The sequence below is a fragment of the Bos mutus genome, chromosome 5 (assembly GCF_027580195.1).
Source record: "Bos mutus isolate GX-2022 chromosome 5, NWIPB_WYAK_1.1, whole genome shotgun sequence".
Lineage (NCBI taxonomy): Eukaryota > Metazoa > Chordata > Mammalia > Artiodactyla > Bovidae > Bos > Bos mutus.
The window spans coordinates 54820425-54844997 of NC_091621.1; positions in this window are offsets into that span (position 1 = coordinate 54820425).

The following is a 24573-nucleotide window of genomic DNA, read 5'->3' on the forward strand; positions in this document are numbered from 1 at the left end:
CAGGTAAGTTGATTCATCCAGCTCCATTCTTTCTCACAACTGCTTTGGTTATTCGGGGTCTTTGTGTTTCCGTATGAATTGTGAAATTTTCTGTTTTAGTTCTGTGAAAAATGCCATTGGTAATTTGATAGGGATTGCATTGAATCTGTAGATTTCATTTGGTAATATAGTCATTTTCACAATATTGATTCTTCCAACCCAGAAGCATGGAATATTCCTCTATCTGTTTATGTCTTCTTTGATTTCTTTCATCTGTGTCTTGTATTTTTCTGTATTTAGCTCTTTTGACCCCTCAGGTAGGTTTATTCCTGGGTATTTTATTCTTTTTGTTTCAATGGTAAATGAGATTTGTCCCTTAATTTCTCTTTCTGATTTTTCATTGTTTTCTGTGTATTGATTTTGTATCCTATGACTTTACTAAATCCCTTGATTAGCTCTACTAATATTGTGATAGTATCTTTAGGGTTTTCTATGTACAGTATCATGTCATCTGCAAATCGTGAGACTTTTCCTTCTTCCTTTCCAATCTGGATTCCCTTTCTTTCTTTTTCTTCTCTAACTGCTGTAGTGAGGACTTCCAAAACTGTATTCAATAATAGTGGTGAGCGTGGGCACCCTTGTCTTGTTCCTGATCTTAGGGAGAATGCTTTCAGTTTTTCACCATTGAGAACAATGTTGGCAGTGGATTTGTTTATATAGCCTTTATTATGTTAAGGTAGGTTCTTCTGTGCCCATTTTTTTTTGAAGAGTTTTTATCATAAATGGGTGCTAAATTTTGCTGAAAGCTTTCCTGCATCTTTTGTGATTATAATATGGTTTTTATCTTTCAATTTGTTAATATGGTGTATCACATTGATTGATTTGCAAATATTGAAAAATCCTTGCATCCCTTGGATAAACCCGACTTGATCCTGGTATATGTTGAGTTCTGTTTGCTAAAAATTTTAAAATGTTTTTGTATCTATGTTCATCAGTGATAGTGTCCTGAAATTTTCTTTATTTGTGATATCTTTGTCTGGTTTTGGTATCAGGGTGATGGTGGCCTCATAGAATGCGTTTGGAAGCATTCCTTCCTCTACTATTTTTTGGGAAGAGTTTCGGAAGGATAGGCATTAGCGCTTCTCTAAATGTTGATAGAATTCCCTTGTGAAGCTGTCTGGTATTGGGCTTTTGTTTTTTGGGAGATTTTTATCACAGTTTTGATTTCAGTGTCTGTAATTGGCTTGTTCTTAATTTCTATTTCTTCCTGGTTCAGTCTTGGAAGGTTGAATTTTTCTAAATATCTGTCTATTTTCTCCAGATTTTCTATTTTATTAGCATATAGTTGCTTGTAATAGTCTCTTATGATCCTTTGTATTTCTGTGTTGTCTGTTGTTACCTCTCCTTTTTCATTCCTAATTTTGTTGATTCAATCTTTTTTGCCCTTTTTTTCTTCATGAGTCTGGCTAATCATTTGCCAATTTTATCTTCTCAAAGAACCAGCTTTTAGTTTTATTAACCTTTACTATTGATTCCTTTATTTCAACTCTGATCTTTATGATTTCTTTGTTATATACGTAGGAGTGGGATAGCTGAGTCATAGGGTAGATGCATGTTTACTTTATAGAAAATGCCAAGTGGTTTTCCAAAGCAGTTTTTCCATTTCATATTCCTGCTGGCAATGCATGAGAATTTTAGTTGTCCTATATCCTTTCCAGCATTTGATTTGATAGTCATTTTAAATTTGACTCTTCTAGTGAGTGAAGAGGTATTTTTACCTAGGGCTTTAATTTACATTTCCTTGTTGACTAAATATGAAAAGGATTTTTGATCCAGATGCATTTGGGTTATTTATGAGAACTGATCTACTTCGATTTTATAGTTTGTCCTAGTGTGTGCTGCTTACACTGGTTTTGAGCCTTTCTTCTAAAACATAGTCTTCTAGAGTTCTCAATTGAATATGCAAAGTACTTTGTGAGATTTCTGTATTTTTGCTTGGCTAGAGTTAGACTGTCTCCCAATAGTGTATGACATCTAATATCTCTATTCAGTTAACAGCCTTGTAACAGACACTCTCTCCTAGACTTTGTGAATTCTTGCTCTGAACTTATTCTGTCTTTGCCTTTTCACCCTTGCTAGACTGTCATACTCTGCTTAGAGTCTCTCTTTCTACAAGATGGTCCATTAAGTTTCCTTGGACAAAACCTGGATCACACATAGGGCTCATCTCCTGTTTCCTTACTCATATGGTCACAGTTCTGCACTTGTCTATTTACAATACCTAAAAATGGTTTCATAATACACATTGTCCACTTGAAAGATTGTTTACAGTATGTGGGGAACTTGGGTACCAGTTGCTCCATCATGGCCAAGTGCAAGACTTTCTCCTTTGTTACTTACTAGTTAACTCAGGTGGCTTAGTGGTAAAGAATTCCCATGCCAAGCAGGAGGTCCAGGCTCAATCCCTGAGTTGGGAAGGTCCCCTGGAGAAGAGAATGGCAACCCACACCAGTATTCTTGCCTGGGAAATTCCATGGACAGAGGAGTCTGGCAGGCTACAATTCATTGACTCACAAAGAATTGGATACAACTCAGTGAATCAAAAACAACAAGGTAAATACTTAAGGGTTCAACCATAACCTAATTTTATTGCCATCTTTTCTATTTCTCCATTCAAATTACTATAATTCTAGATGATAATTATCTATATACATACCAAAATATCCTGGGAATTCATAATTGTGTAGTATATTGAATTTTTTTTTTTTTTTTGGTAACTAAAGGTACTTAGGTATGGATATAGTAATGATTTTTCTTCAATAAATTAAAAGGAATTTAAAGTTGATATTTATCAATATCACACTCACTCACTTATATCTTAAGTGCTTCCTTAAGTTGATGAGAAAAGAATAAGTCTACAACTTTGTGAATTTTGGATAATCTTGCATTGTATCAGTGGAGATATGTCTACCATATCTGTCATGCATAATAGGAAAAATAGAGGTTGAACTGGTAATATGAAATGACTGCTCTAAAGGGCATTAGAATGTGACACCATTTTTAATATATTCTAGCTCTGCATATTAAAAACAAATTGTCTTAAATATATTTAATTCATTTTTTACAGTCATTAATCATAGAATTTGTTACTAAAATAATGGAAATTTATTGAAAACGTGGTACTGGTAGAAAGTCAAATTAGAAGGTCAAAGAATTCTGGGAAAGAAAATATTTCAATGGGCTCTTTACAATTGTTATCCTGAGGTATAAAGAAAAAAATAAATAGAATTCTTGTAAAAATAGATTAACCAATTTAGAAAGAAGGATGTGTATTTCAGATGAAGAAATGGAACTCCTATGTTAGTCTGTAGAATTTTTCATTAATTGTGTAATTAAATATCATTACTTTAAACAATAAAACAAATGAGAAACATTATAAAGGAGACAGCACTGGACTCAGGAAGTGACATGTTTCTTATATCTGGCTTTCTGTTGGGTCTGAGGGTCATTAAATCAGTTTGGGTCATATTTTTTTTTTATTACCTATAAAATGAACAGATATGCCAAATAATTCTAATGTTCTTTTATAAAATTTTATTTATCTTTAATTGAAGGATAATTGCTTTACAGTATTGCATTGGTTTCTAGCAAACATCAACATGAATCAGCCATAGGTTTACCCATGTCCCCTCCAATTTGAACATAACTCACACTTCCCTCTCCATCCCACCCCTCTAGATTCTTATCTATCTCAGGTTTGAGCTCCCTAAGTCATACAGAAAATTCTCATTGGCTATCTGTTTACATATGGTAATATATGCTTCTGTATGAAACATGATCATGAACTCCTTATTGCAAATTCAGACTTACATTGAAAAAAGTAGGGAAAACCACTAGACCATTCAGGTATGACCTATTTCAAATCCCTTACAATTATACAGTGGAAGTGGCAAATAGATTCAAGGGATTAGATCTGATAGACAGACTGCCTGAGAACTATGGACGGAGTTTCATGACATTGTACAGTAAGTAGGCAGTGATCAAGACCATTCCCAAGAAAAAGCAATGCGAAAAAGCAAAATGGTTGTCTTAGGAGGCCTTACAATAGCTGTGAAAAGAAGAGAAGCTAAAGGTGAAGGAGAAAAGGAAAGATATACCCATTTGAATGCAGAGTTACAAAGAATAGCAAGGAGAGATAAGAAAACCTTCCTCAGTGATTACTGCAAAGAAATAGAGGAAAACAATAGAATGGAAAAGACTAGGGATCTTTTCAAGAAAACTAGAGATACCAAGGAAATATTTCATGCAAAGATGGGCACAATAGAGAACATAAATAGTATGGATGTAACAAAAGCAGAAGATATTAAGAAGAGGTAGCAAGAATACACAGAAGAACTATGCAAAAAAGATCATCATGACCCAGATAACCATGATGGTATGATCACTCACCTAGAGCCAGACACCCTGGAATGTGAAGTCAAGTGGGCCTTAGAAAGCATCACTACGAACAAAGCTAGTGGAGGTGATTGAATTCCAGTTGAGCTATTTCAAATCCTAAAAGATGATGCTGGGGGAAGTGCTGTACTCATATGTCAGCAAATTTGGAAAACTCAGCAGTGGCCACAGGACTGGAAAAGGTCAGTTTTCATTCCAATCCCAGAGAAAGGCAAAACCAAACATTGCTCAAACGACCACACAATTGCACTCATTTCACACACTAGCAAAGTAATGTTCAAAATTCTCCAAGCCAGGCTTCAACAGTACATGAACTTCCAGATGTTCAAGCTGGATTTAGAAAAGGCAGAGGAACCAGAGATCAAATTGCCAAAATCCACTGGATCATCAAAAAAGCAAGAGAGTTCCAGAAAAACACCTAATTTTCTTTATTGACTATGCCAAAGCCTTTGACTGTGTGGATCCCAACAAACTGTGGAAAATTCTGAAAGAGATGGGAATACCAGATTTCTGACCTGCCTCGTAAGAAATCTGTATGTGGTTAAGAAATAACAGCTAAAACTGGACATGGAACAACAGACTGGTTCCAAATCAGGAAGGAGTATGTCAAGGCTGTATATTGTCAACCTGCCTATTTAACTTATATGCAGAGTACATCATGAGAAATGCCAGGCTTGATGATGCATAAGCTGGAATCAAGATTGCAGGGAGAAATATCAGTAACCTCAGATATGCAGATGACACCACCGTTATGGCAGAAAGTGAAGAAGAACTAAAGAGCCTCTTGATGAAAGTGAAAGAGGAGAGTGAGAAAGTTGGCTTAAAACTCAACATTTGGAAAACTAAAGTCTTGGCATTCAATCCCATCATTTCATGACAAATAGATGGGCAAACAATGAAAACTGAGAGAGAGTTTATTTTGGGGGCTCCAAAATCACTGCAGATGGTGACTGGAGCCATGTAATGAAGACACGTGCTCCTTAGAAGAAAAGCTATGATCAACCTATATAGCATATTAAAAAGCTGAAACATTAGTTTGCTGACAAAGTTCCGTCTAGTCAAAGCTATGGTTTCTCCAGTAGTCATGTATGGATGTGAGATTTGGACCCTAGAGAAGGCTGAGAGTCAAAGAACGATGCCTTGAACTATGGTGTTGGAGAAGACTCTTGAGAGTCCCTTGGAGTGCAAGGAGATCATACCATTCAATCCTGAAGGAAATCAGTCCTGAACATTCATTGGAAGCATGGATGCTGAAGTTGAAACTGCAATACTTTGGTCATCTGATGTGAAGAAGTGACTCATTGGAAAAGACCCTACTGCTGGGAAAAATTGAAGACAGGAGGATACTGGGACGATAGAGGGTGAGATTGTTGGATGGCATCACCGACTCAATGAACATGAGTTTGAGCAAGCTCCTGGAGTTGGTGATGGACAGGGAAGCCTGGTGTGCTGCAGTCCATGGGGTCATAAAGAGCAAGGCTGAGTGACTGAACTGAACTGAATATATGTTTTCATGTTACTCTCTCCATACCTCCCACCCTCTCCTCTCCCCTGTCCCAACAGCGTCTTATTCTAGGTTTTATTATTCTAAGTTGATAAAAGCCTTTTCTTTCCAATTAAAAAAAAAAACTATTTTAAGGAACTTTGTTTTAATTAGATATACTACTGGGGAAAAGTTGAAATAAATTTTTTTTGAAGAAATTGAGGTATCACAAGCTATTCCACCATCTTGAATATCATCATGCTTATATGTCATTAGAAATTCCATTTTTATTACTTTTTAAATTGGTAACTACTGCAGATTTGACAATCTTCCTTAATACTAGCTTGCATATTAAACAGTCAGTCTGGTCAGCATTATGTCCATGAGGCAACATGATGATTATTGGCTATTTTTTCTATCTTATAAATAAATTGGCTTGGATAGGTAGAGATGTAGATGTTCATCCATAATCATTCATATTAGTTCACCACATAATTTTATATTTAGAAATACCACAGGTCTATGATTATGTCTCATAGTCATATCCACAAATATGCTTTGGAATTGGTTTTAGTAATTTGATCTTTCTTAGTGTTAACATTCTGTTTTCTGAGGTTCTCATGGGAGCTTCTTATTTCTGGTCTGATAAAAAATCCATTTACACTTCCTGCAATCAATTTTAATTTTCATGGCTCTACTAAACATGAAACAAAGATGTTAAGTCTGTATGTCTTCACTGAGTTTATATTTGCTAATTCAAAGTTTAGGAGAGTTCCATTAATGCAGCCAAGAATTACTTTTGGACTGTAAACCAATTTACATTTTTTCCATGGTCCTTTCTTTGAGTTCTACCATTTAAATGATTTCCAGCTCTTTTATTTCCCTAATGATTTAGAGGTTAATAATATTGCTGAAATGAAATGCAACCAAGGGAAGTATGGAAGAATGTCTCCAAGACTCTAAATAGTTTTTTATTTTTTTAAATATATGTGATTACTTAAAGGGATTCATTGAAAATGCAAATTTAGATGATATTTTTGAGAGTATTGTGGTGATTACTTGAATAGGATAATGAGGAATAGAAAGAACAGCAACATTTAAAATTCTTTGGGTTTGATCTCTGCCAAGAAGGAATTGTTAGATATGGATTGCTAGAGAGTCTCAGTAGAAAAATGGGAACAAAGATAATGATTACTAATTTGTGCATTAGCAAGGGGTCAAGATATGAAACAAAAAAGAATGAGAGGGGTGGAATTGCTCATTTGAATAAATATAATTATTCAAATAAAAATTGAAAACCAAAGATGAGCCATAAAAACCAGTAATTATATTATCTTTTCATGTTTTATAAACATCTTCATTTAAATGTTTACATTGGATTCTTACAACAGTCCTGTGAATCTAAGCTTGAGATGTTATCTCGTTTTTATAATTAAGAAATCTGAGTCCCAGAGAATTTAGGAGATTTGACCAAGTTCATATACTTTTAATGTGGTTGGTACAACAATAGAGTTGATGTTTTCTCCCCCTGTATCAGTGTTCCCTTGTGTGATCCAGTCACATTTGTTTTCAAACATTTGGAGACTCATGTTATAATGTTACTTTACCTATTCAGAACCTATATGAATGAGTGTGGCACTTCCCTGATGGTTCAGACAGTAAAGAATCTACCTGCAATGTAGTAGATAGGGATTTGATCCCTGGGTTCGGAAGATCCCCTGGAGGAGGGCATGACAACCCACTCTAGCATTCTTGCCTGGAGAATCCCCATGGACAAAGGAGCCTGGTAGGCTACAGTCCATGGGGTCACAGAGTCAGACAGGACTAAGCGACTGAACAACGGCAATTCAGAACCTATAGGAATGAGTGTATCTAGATAATTAATTACGCCACATAAGCGAAAAGAATAGTTTCTTTTACATTTTAATTTTCATGGTTAAATACTGTAAATAAGTGAAAAGGTTATAATAAGATCTTTAAAATTTTTATGACATTAGTTATTGTGAAATGTATGTATAAGTGTATGCATAAGTGTTTTGAAGTAAATGAATCACAAGTATAAAACATAATCTAAGTGATTTAAGAGCTGGTATAACACTGCCCATTAATTTTTGAAGGTCACAATTCCATAACATATAAATCAGTATGAAAAAGACTTCTGGACATTTGTTTATATTACCTTTCCCCATTTATGACAGTTGTCCATTTTCCCTTTGAAAGTGACAGTCTAATGTCTCTTCTGCTTGTTATTTCTCACAAGAGAAATTGTAATTGCCTAGATGCTACTCCTGGTCAATTAATTCATGCTGTGTACATTTTGAATCAATCTTCTAGACAGAATATGAAGAGGCAAGATAAAAGCTTGTTTGTACCTCATGGGTTGACACGGACCAGCCCCATGTAATGGACAGGTGCTACATTGTTGGGCTTTGTTTCCAGAGTAGTGGGACTCCTGGGTTGCAATTTATCTGCAGAAATACTACTCTTTCTTTCTTTCTCTCTCTTTCTGTTCCTTTCTCACATTGAGGAGTTCCAGAAAGTTAGTTTCATAGGACTGATGGGTAGACACTGTGTGCAGTTGTGGTGTGTGATGATGAGGAGATATTAAAGATTGTCCTTGAGAGAAATCTGAGCTTAAACATAGTTCTTTTGACCAATTTGTATTGTCAAGAGATAAATCAGGAGTCAGAGTGAATCTTGGAGCAATTGAAAAACCAGGGGTAATGAAAATGAGGCAAAAGGAGAAGTAGGAGAGGGAAAATTCCAGAGAGGCTGACATGGCTATGCTTGTGAATGGTTATCTTGTACTTTTAATTTGGGATAGCCAGGTTTTTAAAAATGGGTTAGGATGGGTCAGACTGAAGGACATGCTAAACTTGGTGGGCTGGACTTGAGAAAGCTGATATTTTTTAATAATAGTTTAAGTGTGTTTTATATCATGATGCCCCTTTCTATTCATGTCAGAAATTCAGTTACTTGCTGAGTTCTTTATTCTCATGGCTATGTGCTTACGAAATACTCTATTTGTTTTTGGTATGTCAAGGATTTTACTTATTTGGCTATTTTAAAGTTTGTTTTTATTTATTTATCTTAATTTAGTTGGGTGCTGTATAGATATTACCAGAATCTTTGTTTCAGAGGTGACAATGTGCTCCCGCCTTTTTTGCAAAATAGATAATGGTCTTTGTTAAGTATTGGAAGACATCCATGTTTACATTTATTTAAACGATTCAATTCATCCAATTCAACATAACTTGAATCATCTTTGTAACCAAAACAGTAAAATTTAGCAAGGAAACACACATTTAAGTTTGCACAATGAGTGTCCTGGGCAGCCTTCAGAGACATGCTCTAATTTCCACACATAAATGCTTCAGTTGTGTTTATAAGACAAAATATGATATGGCAGCCCATTTAATAGCAGACTTTTAACATCTGTGCTCTCATTGTGAGTTATAAATATGTGTAGTAAAAGGGATGTTTTCTACCTCATTTCCATTATTTACAAGTAATGAGACTAACTTCCTAAGAGAAGGATAACAAGTGTAAACTCGAAACATTTTTGATTGCTGATATTCTAGAAGACTGTTGATTCCTGTGAATGCTCATGATTTCTGGGTTCTTGTCCCCAGGCTCTAACTTCAATTATCTGGCTGGTGATCTGAGCAACTATATCAGTTTCTCATTTTCTGTGTCATGGGAAGGGGCAAGATTTGTCCAAGGTGTCTGCAATGGTTCAAACATCCTGGAAGCTTATATATCTGTAAAATTCCTTGTTGGCACAGTGTTTCTCTGTGCTGTTTATCTATTCAAATGGAAAAATACTGACTTTCTTAAAAATATTTAGGGCAATAACTTCAGAAATTAGAACTCATATGATTTTAAAGGTAATATATATGTTTAATATTACACACAAATAAGAATTGAATAATCAAGTAATTGATTTTTAAGACTTTTAGATTTTTTTGTTTTTGTTTTTAGATTTGTTTTTGATCTTTCCCTTTCTAGCTTTAAATTTTTCTTAGTGCAGAGATGGAAAAAAGCATATTCCTGAATTTTGGTGCTTAAGAATGTTACTAGTTCCTTTTCTGCTCTACATTCAATGTTAAACTTGGGTTTCTTATTATCCTCAAAAATATTTTTTAAAGGTCTGACATTCCATAAAAACTCTCAAGGCATTCTTAGATGGTGTACTCTTTTATTGCAGATTTCTAATGAGGATATATCAGAATTTCATCATCTATCAAAAAGAACTCTTAATTAAAACAAGTATCTGTTTCAACAAACCTACTAAATGTTTTTGTCTTTGAGGTTTAGCCAGAATTACTATTTTTGGTAAGAATTCAAATGACAGTTTTTAAATACTGGTACAAGACACATCACTTACTTCATTTAAAATGTATCAGATCAGATCAGATCAGTCACTCAGTTGTGTCCAACTCTTTGCGACCCCATGAATTGCAGCACACCAGGCCTCCCTGTCCATCACCAACTCCCGGAGTTCACTCAGACTCACGTCCATCAAGTCAGTGATGCCATCCAGCCATCTCATCTTCTGTCGTCCCCTTCTCCTCCTGCCCCCAATCCCTCCCAGCATCAGAGTCTTTTCCAATGAGTCAACTCTTCGCATGAGGTGGCCAAAGTACTGGACTTTCAGCTTCAGCATCATTCCCTCCAAAGAAATCCCAGGGCTGATCTCCTTCAGAATGGACTGGTTGGATCTCCTTGCAGTCCAAGGGACTCTCAAGAGTCTTCTCCAACACCACAGTTCAAAAGCATCAATTCTTCGGCGCTCAGCCTTCTTCACAGTCCAACTCTCACATCTGTACATGACTACTGGAAAAACCATAGCCTTGACTAGACGGACCTTTGTTGGCAAAGTAATGTCTCTGCTTTTGAATATGCTATCTAGGTTGGTCATAACTTTCCTTCCAAGGAGTAAACATCTTTTAATTTCATGGCTGCAGTCACCATCTGTAGTGATTTTGGAGCCCAGAAAAATAAAGTCTGACACTGTTTCCACTGTTTCCCCATCTATTTCCCATGAAGTGGTGGGACCGGATGCCATGATCTTCGTTTTCTGAGTGTTGAGCTTTAAGCCAACTTTTTCACTCTCCACTTTCACTTTCATCAAGAGGCTTTTTAGTTCCTCTTCACTTTCTGCCATAAGGGTGGTGTCATCTTCATATCTGAGGTTATTGATATTTCTCCTGGCAATCTTGATTCCAGCTTGTGTTTCTTCCAGTCCAGCGTTTCTCATGATGTACTCTGCATATAAGTTAAATAAACAGGATGACAATATACAGCCTTGACAAACTCCTTTTCCTATTTGGAACCAGTCTGTTGTTCCATGTCCAGTTCTAACTGTTGCTTCCTGACCTGCATACAAATTTCTCAAGAGGCAGATCAGGTGGTCTGGTATTCCCATCTCTTTCAGAATTTTCCAGTTTATTGTGATCCACACAGTCAAAGGCTTTGTCATAGTCAATAAAGCAGAACTAGATGTTTTTCTGGAACTCTCTTGCTTTTTCCATGATCCAGCAGATGTTGGCAATTTGATCTCTGGTTCCTCTGCCTTTTCTAAAACCAGCTTGAACATCAGGAAGTTCACGGTTCACATATTGCTGAAGCCTGGCTTGGAGAATTTTGAGTATTACTTTAAAATATATGGTAACAATAAAACAGATTGTCATGTTAGTCAAATCTCAGAAGGAAATAATTCTTTTTATTATAGATTTTATATCACTATTTTATGGCTTTTAATTGTCCTTCTGCAGATTAAGAGCAGGTAAACATTATGAAGTATAATGGTTGATGATTTGGATTTGAATTTCAGTGCTTCAAAAAGGCTATGCCAAAGGGTTTTGCATCACTAATAGTAGTATAATTGATTGAGTACGTAGGCTTACCACATAGTATGAAGTAGTAGATGCTAATAATTTCACATCGTATTTAACACTGATTAATGTTAACATTGCTGATTGTGCTCTGAGCACAATAAACTCTTGTTCTTGATTTCCTCTTAATTACATTTGGAAGTTATGATATAATTTAAGTGGTAGGTGGTCTATTTGCTTATGAGTTCCTTAGAAGAACTAAAACTCAAACAGTATAGATAGGTTAGAAATTAAATAGTATAGTATATATTTTATTTCCTGTCAGACAGTAATTAATTAGAACACTTAATTGATGTGATAAAACAGTTTGAAGAAAAATTCAGTGACATGATTGCATAAGGAATTGGAAGAAATAAACATTTTATAAAGTGTTATCTGCAGTTAACCTACAAACCGCACAGATAGGGCAGTTTGGCATGCTAGCTCCAAAAAAATATTTAATTTTCTGTTTTAAAACTTTTTTCTATACTGTAAACTCTAGGAGGGAAGGTTCTGTGTGTGCCTTTTCCATGGTTTGTCTTCAGTAAGTGTACAAAAGTCACTCAAACATGTTTGCATTTATGCCTGTCATTTAATTCTGTAAAACTGTAAACTAAGAGTCAGATAAGTTATATTTTTTTAACATTATCATCCCAATCACTGTCATTAGCATCATAAGATTAAAAAAAAATTCTGCAATGCTGAGACATAGAGGTTATTCTTTCTTCACCTTAGGATTTTTCTGTTTTAGTAGCAGATACAATCAAGTAGACTATATATAAACTCATTACATGAAAATTAGATAAAAGCTCATGGAGTAAGCCCAATATAATTTGTGCATAATGTAGAAAGAAAATCTTTTTAAAGAAAACACAAGCTTCCTGGAAAATATTTATATAGGCATTATTAAAAAAAAAAGTAAACTCTGTTAAATGGTAAAAAGAATATTCAACATGTACTTGAGAGAAATATTGGAAAAAATGGAATAACAGTTGATTTTTGTGTAAACTGGAGAAAATGAGTCACTCAGTTACATGGATTATATAAAGAAAATTGAGGTTGATTCTTGTCTCTGTATTTTAAAACAAAAAGCACTGTATTCCACAAGACATTAGGAAGTTGGCCTTTCTCTCTCATGGTTATTCATTTTAATGCTCTGGTGTCACTTAATAGCAATCATGGCAGAGAATAATTTCAGTCTATTTCAGTCTAGGCATTGTAATGTTAAAACCAACTGCACTATTAGGGAAACGATGTGGGCTTCGTGGGAATATAAGCATGAAAATTCTAGCTACCATGGTATGATGACACTAGTTATTATGGATTTTGGAATTATACATGCATCCATTTGGGTACATTAAAATGATATATTTGATTGTAATTCTCAATACAGAGCTCATACATCAGCCCTTGCCCATCACAGGACATTGTTGAAGCGAATTAGACCCTTCGAGTTACTATGCAAATGGCTGTCATGGCAGTACTTCAGAGATAATAATGCCTGGTTATATTTCAGTAATGCAGTAGACCATTTCAGTGATTTTTCTTCCACATAACTAGATATGCTGCAAAGGCTCAGATGCTAACATTGAAATAAATGAGTTGAAATAAGATACAGCAAAGAACAATAAGCATGCTTCAAAGGTGGCTGTTGGCAAAGTGAAGCTAAATATTAATATCAGTGAATTGATGTAACAGAAATTGCAGTGTTTTGTGGTTCCTTTCTGCTTCATTGCAACTTTAACGGAAAAAGTATTCCTAGAAAAGTAAAATATTCTGAAAACATTCTGAAAATTACATGATTTAATCTATGGCTGAAAGATTGCAACTTTAGTAAAGAATAAAATACTCTTCATAGGAAGAGACATGTTATCTTATGTTATCTCTATAACATCTATAGATGTTACAGAGATGTGTCTAATATATCTTTAAAAGAAGGAATAATTTAAGCATTTCATGTCTATCTTCCCATTGACTTGGTTTTTATGACAACCAACTTCTGACATCTCATTAACTATTTGTGAAATTGCTAAATAGTGACCTTGGAACAGAAATTCCGACATTCTTGTAAGTGTTTAACTGTAGTTGTAACCCCAGCTCAACATGCCTAACCTCTTCATCACTGAAGTGTGTATGAGTATCACTAGCAAAAGTTTAAGAAAATGTACAGACCATTACTGCTATTCTTTTTTCTTGGCTTCCCAGGAAACTTCAAATTCTGCATGAATTTTCAGAGTTCCAGAGCAAATACAATAGAATATTAACAGAAGGAGAGCTGATGATTAAATCATTTGGTTGATGATTAAATGTCCTCATGAGTTTAAGTGATTCAGTGTCATCTTTTTTGTGACTTTCCTCAAGTTGAATACCCTAAGTGGTTAAAATAGGGTCAGACCTCTCAGTGAGTTGGTGTGACAGTGTCTCTGCCTGTGTCTGTAGGTCCAAAACAGAGGAGAAGTGATGAAACTCTACCTACAACTTTGTTTTGGAAGCTGTACATTGATTTCCTAGGGCTGGCATAGCAGATGGCTACAAATGAGGTGGCTTAAAATAACAAGCTTATTCTCATACGATTTTGGAGGCTAGAAGTCTGAAATCAAGATGTTAGCAAGACTGTTTCATTCTAGAAGCTCTGAGGAAGAATCTTTTTCACGTCTGGTTTCTGGTGGTTGCTGGCAATCGTGGCATTCCTTGGCTTGTAAGTGCAGTACTCCAATCATCACTAATCTCTGTTTTCAAATGATGTCTCACTGTGTCTTCAACGGACTTTCTTATAAGGGCACCAGTCATTGAATTTAGGGCCCATTCTAATCCTACATGACCTCATCTTAACTAATTACATCTTCAAAGACCATTTTTCTTAATGAGTCTCATTCTGAGGTTCCTAGTAGACCTTAATTTGGGGGGATGTTAGTCAACCAAGTCCAGAGAAAAGCAGCTTTAAGACAAATCTGTCTTACTATGATGGAGTTTTGAGGTTAACATTATACGTGTTCACCGATATCACCAGTTCTTCTCACCTTTTTGCATTTAAGAAAAACTGCACCAGGTGGGACTATGTGACTAGTCTCTCCCATAATCTGTGACTGAGGATGATAAGAATTACTATGGGCCTTAACTCCTTAAGAGCTAGTGTGATAGTTTCCATGTTCACCTTTATTCTGGTGAAGCCTGAAAACTGGAGTTGAGAAGGAAATGCAACAACATCAAGGATGCCTGGATAGTGGACCTTATCTGAGTGAGAAATAAACTTTGTTGTATTATACCACTTTGATTTTGGTGGCATTTGTCACCAAAGCGAAATATAGGTAATTCTGATTAATATATTTCTTCAACTTCAAAAGCATCTTTAAATATAAGTATCAGTTCAGTTCAGTTGTTCAGCCATGTCTGACTCTTTGCAAACTCATAGACTGCAGCACACCAAGCCTCCCTGTCTATCACCAACTCCCGGAGTTTACCCAAACTCACGTCTATTGAGTCAGTGATGCCATCCAAACATCTCATCCTCTGTTGTCCCCTTCTTCTCCTGCCCTTAATCTTTCCCAGCATCAGGGTCTTTTCAAATGAGTCAGCTCTTCGTATCAGGTGGCTAAAGTATTGGAATTTCCAATGAACACTTAGGACTGATCTCCTTTAGCATGGACTGGTTAAATCTCCTTGCAGTACAAGTGACTTTCAAAAGTCTTCTCCAACACCACAGTTCAAAAGCATCAATTCTTCGGCTCTCAGCTTTCTTTACAGTCCAACTCTCACATCCATACATGACCACTGGAGAAACCATAGCCTTGACTAGATGGACCTTTGTTGGCAAAGTAATGTCTCTGCTTTTTAATATGCTCTCTAGGTTGGTCATAAATTTCCTTCCAAGGAGTAAGCATCTTTTAGTTTCTTGACTGCAGTCACCATCTGCAGTGATTTTGGAGCCCCCAAAAAATAAAGTCTGACACTGTTTCCACTGTTTCCCCATCTATTTCCCATGAAGTGATGGGACTGGATGCCATGATCTTCGTTTTCTGAATGTTGAGCTTTAAGCCAACATTTTCACTCTCCTCTTTCACTTTCATCAAGAGGCTCATTAGTTATTCTTCACTTTCTGCCATAAGGGTGGTGTCGTCTGCATATCTAAGGTTATTGATATTTCTCCTGGCAATCTTAATTCCAGCTTGTGCTTATCCAACCCAGCGTTTCTCATGATGTACTCTGCATAGAAGTTAAATAAGCAGGGTGACAATATGCAGCCTTGATGTACTCCTTTTCCTACTTGGAACCAGTCTGTTGTTCCATGTCCAGTTCTAACTGTTGCTTCCTGACCTGCATACAGGTTTCTCAAGAGGCAGGTCAGGTGGTTTGGTATTCCCATCTCTTTCAGAATTTTCCACAGTTTATTGTGATCCACACAGTCAAAGGCTTTGGCATAGTCAATAAAGCAGAACTAGATGTTTTTCTGGAACTCTCTTGCTTTTTCGATGATCCAGCAGATGTTGGCAATATGATCTCTGGTTCCTCTGCCTTTTCTAAAACCAGCTTGAACATTTGGAAGATCACGGTTCATGTATTATTGAAGCCTGGCTTGGAGAATTTTGAGCATTACTTTACTAGTGTGTGAGATGAGTGGAATTGTGTGGTGGTTTGAACATTCTTTAGCACTGCCTTTCTTTGGGACTGGAAAGAAAACTGACCTTTTCCAGTCCTGTGGCTACTGCTGAGTTTTCCGAATTTGCTGGCATATTGAGTACAGCACTTTCACAGCATCATCTTTCAGGATTTGAAATAGCTCAAGTGGAATTCCATCACCTCCTTTAGCTTTGTTGTTAGTGATGCTTCCTAAGGCCCACTTGACTTCACATTCCAGGATGTCTGGCTCTAGGTCAGTGATCACACCATCGTGATTATCTGGGTCATGAAGATCTTTTTTGTACAGTTCTTCTGTGTATTCTTGCCACCTCTTCTTAATATCTTCTGCTTCTGTTAGGTCCATACCATTTCTGTCCTTTATTGAGCCCATCTTCGCATGAAATGTTCAAATTTTCTTGAAGAGATCTGTTATCTTTCCCATTGTATTGTTTTTCTCTGTTACTTTGCATTGGTCATTGAGGAAGGCTTTCTTATGTCTCCTTGCTATTCTTTGGAACTCTGCATTCAGATGCTTATATCTTTCCTTTTCTCCTTCGTTTTTCACTTCTCTCCTTTTCACAGCTATTTGTAAGGCCTCCTCAGACAACCATTTTGCTTTTTTGCATTTCTTTTTCTTGGAGATGATCTTGATCCCTGTCTCCTGTACAGTGTTATGAACCTCTGTCCATATTTCATCAGGCACTCTATCAGATATAGTCCCTTAAATCTATTTCCCACTTCCATTGTATAATAGTAAGGAATTTGATTTAGGTCATACCTGAATGGTCTAGTGGTTTCCCCTACTTTCTTCAATTAGATCACAAATTAATCAGTAGTCTGAACTTGAAACAATTTTTAGATACAGTTTTAACCCAACATTTTTATTTGACATTTAAATTTATTCTTTCCTTGAAAATTAAATTTCTTTCACAGTTATTTGCTGAGCACATTTATATTGAGGACTACCTACATGTACATATTTAGAGAAGATTTGATTCGTATTACGTTTGGCACTCTGCAATATGGGCAAATAAAGCCAAAGATTGGTGCTAACTTGTAAAAAAGCTATTTGTGCTGAGTTATGACATATATTTTTATCATTTAACTATTATAAAATTCCCAGTGGTACCACATTGGCAGGAAATAAAATTTTAAAATATGTTGTTTCTATATATAAAAAAATTGTTGAAATGTGCTTTAAACCCTATAACTTAGCTTCAAAGGAAAGATGTTTATTACTGAAAATAAAAATGGTAATCTATAGACAGTCTTACATTGGATGCAAAGAATGCTGTGACGTTTCAGATGTATGTTCAACTTCCAACTCCATAATGATTTTATTTTGAGTCTATTTATATACAGTTCATTTGAAGGACAAAAACAAGAAGTTATACACAAATGGCAGGGGTCCAAAACTGATGTCAGTTAAGCAATGTTTTTATGTGTAATACAACCCCCTGCTGGGATGTCTGGAGTTCATTCTAGAACATTACATAAAAACTCATCACTAAAAGACAATGTGAAAACTACTTTAAAATGGAAAGAATTACATGTATTTCTCAATAAGATTGGCCTAGAAAATGTTTCAAAGGTGAAAGGGCAGTGTTCATTGACCTGAATATGCTTATTTATCGAACTGTTAAATCTGACATAGCATAGTAAATAGTCTGGACCCTCTAGAAAGCTGGCTGATTAAATAGCTTTATTAATGTGTCATGAGACAGACTGTCAAGGGTGACCTTCTATTCTCGAGAGCATTTTTTATCTCAAAGGTCTCTCAAGAAACACCTGTGTGCTTATTGGCATAGGTGACCTGGAAAGGATCAAGGTCTTCTAGAGGGAAACCAATTTGGTCTCTTGACATCTCTCAAAATGAAGATGACCTTGAGTTCAGTGAGATATTGCATTGCCCTTAACACAGTCCCATAATCCTGGCTACTGTGGATTTGAAGAGCTCATTTGAGCCTGCTTCATGTCCTATTCCAGAGTAGGCAATGGCACCCCACTCCAGTACTCTTGCCTGGAAAATCCCATGGGCAGTGGAGCCTGGTAGGCTGCAGTCCATGAGGTCGCTAAGAGTCGGACACAGCTGAGTGACTTCACTTTCACTTTTCACTTCCATGCATTGGAGAAGGAAATGGCAACCCACTGCAATACTCTTGCCTGGAGAATCCCAGGGATGGGGGAGCCTGGTTGGCTTCCATCTATGGGATCGCACAGAGTTGGACACGACTGAAGTGACTTAGCAGCAACAGCAGCATGGCCTATTCACAATCCTGAAATACAACCTAAATTCTGTTCATTTTCTCATGATTGATATTTTTCTAGAGTTGGATGTGCAATGATGGATCACATTATCACACAAATCTCCTTATAGTCATGAAACGTATACTCAAATGGGGAAAGCAGGCATTGCATAAACAACCCAATAGATAAAAATTATGATTTAAGAAATGCTTTTATGAAAGATAGATGGAATACATGATGAAGTTTTTTTTGTATCTCCTCACCTCACCTAAAGGAACTCAAGCTGATAATACTTTAACAACTGGAAAAACCCCAGTTTGCATTGCAAATAGAAGACCTTTACTTCCTTATATTTAGCCTATCCTGTCAATATGCACAATTTAGGATGTGTGATTTGTTATTGTTAAAACCTGCAGTTGTCGTTCAGTCACTCAGTCATGTCTGACTCCTTGTGATCCCATGAACTGCGCACACCAGGCTTCCCTGTCCTTCACTATTTCTTGGAGTTTGCGCAAACTCTTGCCTATTTAATCAGTGATGCCATCCAACTATCTCATTCTCTTTTTCCTCTTCTCATCCAGCCTTCAATCTTCCCCATTATCAAGGTATTTTACAGTGATTCAGCTTGTGTCAGCTTCATCATCAGTGCTTCCAATGACTATCCAGGACTGATTTCTTTTAGGATGGACTGGTTTGATCTCCTTGCTGTCCAAGGGACTCTCATGAGTCTTCTCCAACACCACAGCTCAAGCCATCAGTTCCTAAGCTCTCAGCCTTCTTTATGGTTCACCTCTCACATCCATACATAACTATTGGAAAAACTATAGCTTTGACTATATGGACTTTTGTCAGCAAAGTAATGTCTCTGCTTTTTAATACACTGTCTAGTTTTGTCATAGCTTTTCATCCAAGGAGCAAGCATCTTTTAATTTCATGGCTGTAGTCATCATCTGCAGTTATTTTGGAGCCCCCCAAAATAAAGTTTCTCACTGTTTCCATTGTTTCCCCATCTGTTTGCCATGAAGTGATGAGACTGGATGCCATAATCTTACTTTTTTGAATGTTGAGTTGTAAGCCAGCTTTTTCACTCTCTTCTTTCACTTTCATCAAGAGGCTCCTTAGTTCCTCTTTACCTTCTGCCATAAGGGTGGTATCATCTGTATATCTGAGGTTATTGATCTTTCTCCCCACAGTCTTGATTCCAGCTTGTACTTCATCCAGCCTGGCATTGTGCCTGATGTACTCTACATATAAGTTAAATAAACAGTGTAACAATATGCAGCCTTGGAGTACTCCTTTCCCAATTTGTAACCAACTCATTGTTCCATGTCCAGTTCTAACTGTTGCTTCTTGATCTGTATATAAGTTTCTCAGAAGGCAGGAAAGGTGGTTGGGTATTCCCATTTCTAAGAATTTTCCACAGTTTGTTGTGATCCACATAGTCAAAGACTTCAGTGCAGTGAAGCAGAAATAGTTGTTTTTCTGGAGTTCTCTTGCTTTTTCTATGATCCAACAGATGCTAGCAATTTGATCTCTGGTTCCTGTGTCTTTTCTAAATCCAGCTTGTACATCTGGAAGTTCTTGGTTCATATACTGTTGAAGCATAGCTTGAAGGATTTTGAGGATCACTTGCTAGCATGTAAAATGAGTGCAATTGTGCGGTAGCTTGAACATTCTTTAGCATTGACCTTCTTTGGGGTTGGAATGAAAACTTACCTTTTCCAGTCCTTTGGCCACTGCTGAGTTTTCCAAATTTTCTGGCATAATGTGCAGTGCCTTAACGACATCATCTTTTAGGATTTGAAATAGCTCAGCTGGAATTCTATCACCTCCACCAGCTTTGTTCATAGTGATGCTTCTTAAGGCCCCTTGACTTCACACTGCAGGATGTCTGGCTCTAGGTAAGTGATCATACCGTCATGGTTATCTGGGTCATGAAGATCTTTTTTGTGTAGTTTCTGTATATTCTTGCCACCTCTTCTTAATATCTTCTGCTTCTGTTACGTCCATACTGTTTCTGTCCTTTATTGTGCCCATCTTTGCGTGAAATTTCCATTTATATCTCTAATTTTCTTTAAGAGATCTTTGGTCTTTCCCATTCTGTTGTTTCCCTCTATTTCTTTGCATTATTCACTTAAAAAGTCTTCCTTTTATTTCCTTGCTATTTTTTCAGAACTCTGCATTCAAATGGGTATATTGTTCCTCTTCTCCTTTGTGTTTTGCTTCTCTTCTTTTCTCAGCTATTTGTAAGGCCTCTGCGGACAACCATTTTGAATTTCTTTTTCTTGGGTATGGTTTTTATCACTGCCTCCTGTACAGTGTAATGAACCTCCATCCATAGTTTTTCAAGGATGTTGTCTATCAGATCTAATCCCTTGAATCTATCTGTCACTTCTTCTGTAAAAGCAAAATGTCTACTTTTTCAGAAGAAATGGAATTCAGAAACATAATCATATAGTCCTCTCCCATCTCCAATTATATTAATTCTGAAGTACTGAAGACACTTAGATAGGGAAACAATGGATGTGGAATCCATCTCCAGTTATATTTATTCTGAAGTACTTAGATGGGGAAACAATGGAAACCATGAGGGACTTTTTATTTTTTGGGCTCTGAAATCACTGCAGATGGTGACTGTGCCATGAAATTAAAAGATGCTTGCTCCTTGGAAGAAAAGCTATGACCAACCTAGACAACATATTAAAAAGCAGAGACATTACTTTGCCAACAAAGGTCCATCTAGTCAAAGCTATGTTTTTTCCAGTAGTCATGCATGGGTGTGAGAGTTGGACTCTAAAGGAAGCTGAGCACTGAAGAATTGATGCTCTTAAACTGTGGTATTGGGGAAGACTCTTGAGAGTTCCTTGGACTGCAAGGAGATCCAACCAGTCCATCCTAAAGGAAATCAGTCCTGAATATTCATTGGAAGGACTGATGGTAAAGCTGAAACTCCAATACTTTGGCCACCTGATGCAAAGAACTGACTCATTGGAAAAGACCCTGATGCTGGGAAAGATTGAAGGTGGGAGGAGAAGGGGATGACAGAGGATGAGATGGCTGGACGGCATCACTGACTCGATGGACATGAGTTTCGGTAAACTCTGGGAGTTGGTGATGGACAGGGAAGCCTGGTATGCTGCAGTCCATGAGGTCACAGAGTCGGACATGACTGAGCGACTGAACTGACTGAACACATGGACTATATGTCATATATCTTTACATTCTTCACACGAGGGAGCTAAATGCTTACCAAAAGGAGGTACTGATAGCCATTAGTTGAATCAGGAGATGCATTAAATACTCCATTCTATATGAAATGATGACTTCAGGAAAATTAACTAGTACACAGAGGAAGGGATATTACTTCATTCCTTGACAATAACTCAGAAAAAAATGGCATCTACATAAATACTTCAAAATACTTAAGAACACTTAAAATGAACTTATTAATGACTCATTTCCTGCTAACTTGAGGAATTTCAAGTGCTCCAATGACGTTCGAATTCACATTGACTATTACTGAAAAAAGACTTTAATGAATTACTATTAGTGAGGTTACAAATTGGAAAATGACTGGACAGATGAAACCTATCTTGTCCTCATATCATAGAGAACTTGGACTTTTACCTGTTTTTAATATACTTTTCATTTCTCTAAGTGAAAAATAACCAGCTTAATAGAAATCTCCTTAAACTGAGGCTGCCTAGTGATTTTGCATTGTTTTCTCTAGATTTGTGATTCCTATTGCTTCAGCTTGAACACTGTCCAGTTTGCATCTTGTTTGAGCTACTCATATATCTTGAATCTTCTTATCCACATGCAACTCATAGGTACCATTTCATGTTCCAGACAGTTACCTAAGATCCTCTCATGCTCTGCAGAAACCTGATCCCGTCTCTATTTGCCCTTCTTACATAAAGTACTGCTATGCTCCCCTGGTGGCTCAGAGGATAAAGTGTTTGCCTGCATTGCAGAAGACCTAGGTTCGATCCATGGGTCAGGAAGATCCCCTGGAGAAGGAAATGGAAACCCACTCTGGTATTCTTGCCTGGAGAATTCTGTGGACTGAGGAGCCTGGTAGGAGTCCATAGAGTCTCAAAGAGTCGGACATGACTGAGCAACTTCACTTCATTTCACTACATAAAGTACTGCTACCCCAACAGTCATCCCCACCTGAAGTCAGTCTGAACCCTCTGATATATGGATCTCGATTTTTTTTTCTCAATTCCAGCCGTATATACTCAGAATCTCCAGTTGCTTTGTGAGGGAAATGTCAGCAGTAACCTCAGCCACAGGAAAATTGATCATTGTCTCTAAGTGATACACTAGCCCATTGAACACCAGTTCCTGTGAGAACAAAAGGATTAGACTATCAGTCCTAAATCCTTATCTCATCACTGCTACTGCTGCTGCTGCTGCTAAGTCGCTACAGTTGTGTTCGACTTTGTGCGACCCCTTAGACGGCAGCGCACCAGGCTCCCCTATCCCTAGGATTCTCCAGGCAAGAACACTGGAGTGGGTTGCCATTTCCTTCTCCAGTGCATGAAAGTGAAAAGTGAAAGTGAAGTCGCTCAGTCGTGTCTGACTCTTCTCAACCCCATGGACTGCAGCCTACCAGGCTCCTCCATTCATGGGATTTTCCAGGCAAGAGTACTGGAGTGGGTTGCCATTGCCTTCTCCGATCTCATCGCTAGGGCTTCCTAAAACTGATTTACCCTGATGCCTGGTGGCCTTTGGCTGCTTTTGTCTCTGCCAATCTGGACATTTCCCAGCTGGCTTTAGTGAGCAATCTGTCCTCTCTTCTGCTGCCTTTGGCTTTGACTTTATTGTATCTGGTCCTAGGTCTGTTTGCTTTGACCCTAGTTATCTATGAGATAGTTGACTCTTAACTGTGATCTGATTATCTTATTTTTCTCCTATGATTCCTCTCTTGACTTTCCACATTTGAAGACCTGTCTGTGTATGTTTTCCACTGATATTTATATTTGGCACAACAAGATAGTTAGCTTTGTTAAGTAAAGGTCGGTCCTGGGTCTTTGGTCCTGAAAATTATGGTTGGACATATGAAATTCTTATTATATTTTCCAGGACACCAAGTATTTCTTTAAACTATATGGTTTGAGGGCATAAAAATTATTCCTGGTTTACAGTCAAACTCCATTAGTGATGATGATTAATCATAATAAGAGGCCAAATTAAAGCTATAACATTGTTCAGAGTTTAAAATGGGGCAACAAATCTCTTTGGATTACCAAGGGGGATTTCTTTTCTTTTCTTTTTTTTTTTTTTTTGGGGATTTATTTTCCTAAATGTTCTGCAGGTAGTTTAAACTAAACATGTGCAATGGAGTAGTATTTTGAAGATTATTGATATGCTTTTTAATTTTGCCTTTCAGAGTACAAGACCATTGTCTTGGTTTGCCTGAGGCAACAGTACGCCAGTGGGACATTAAGATTTATTACAGAGGGAATACTAAGAGAATATACCCAAAAAATAAAAATAAGAAAGTAATAAAGAAGTATTTATAGGAAAGGCTTCTTAGAGTTGAGGTTAATGCTGGCATTTTCCTGCTATAATTATAAATCAGATTATCAGTTATGCTAGAGAGAGGAGTTCTATTATTTTTATATTTTCAAATAAACAACACATTCTGAAGGAATCATTTTAGAGCTCTCCTGTAATGTATAGAGCATGACACTTCCCTCCATGGAGTCTTGGCCCAGTGGATTTTGGAAGGAAGAAAGAGGAAATTAAAGCATCCAAAAGTGGTTCCACATTTTCTCTTCTTAGCAAAGTTTTGCCCAGAGAGAATTGGAAAAGAGAAAACACTAGAAGGAAGCCCCTGATTCCTATTGAGACTTCAAGGAAGAGGATGCCTGCAGGGTATTGGGTAAACAGTTGGTAAAAAAATCCCTT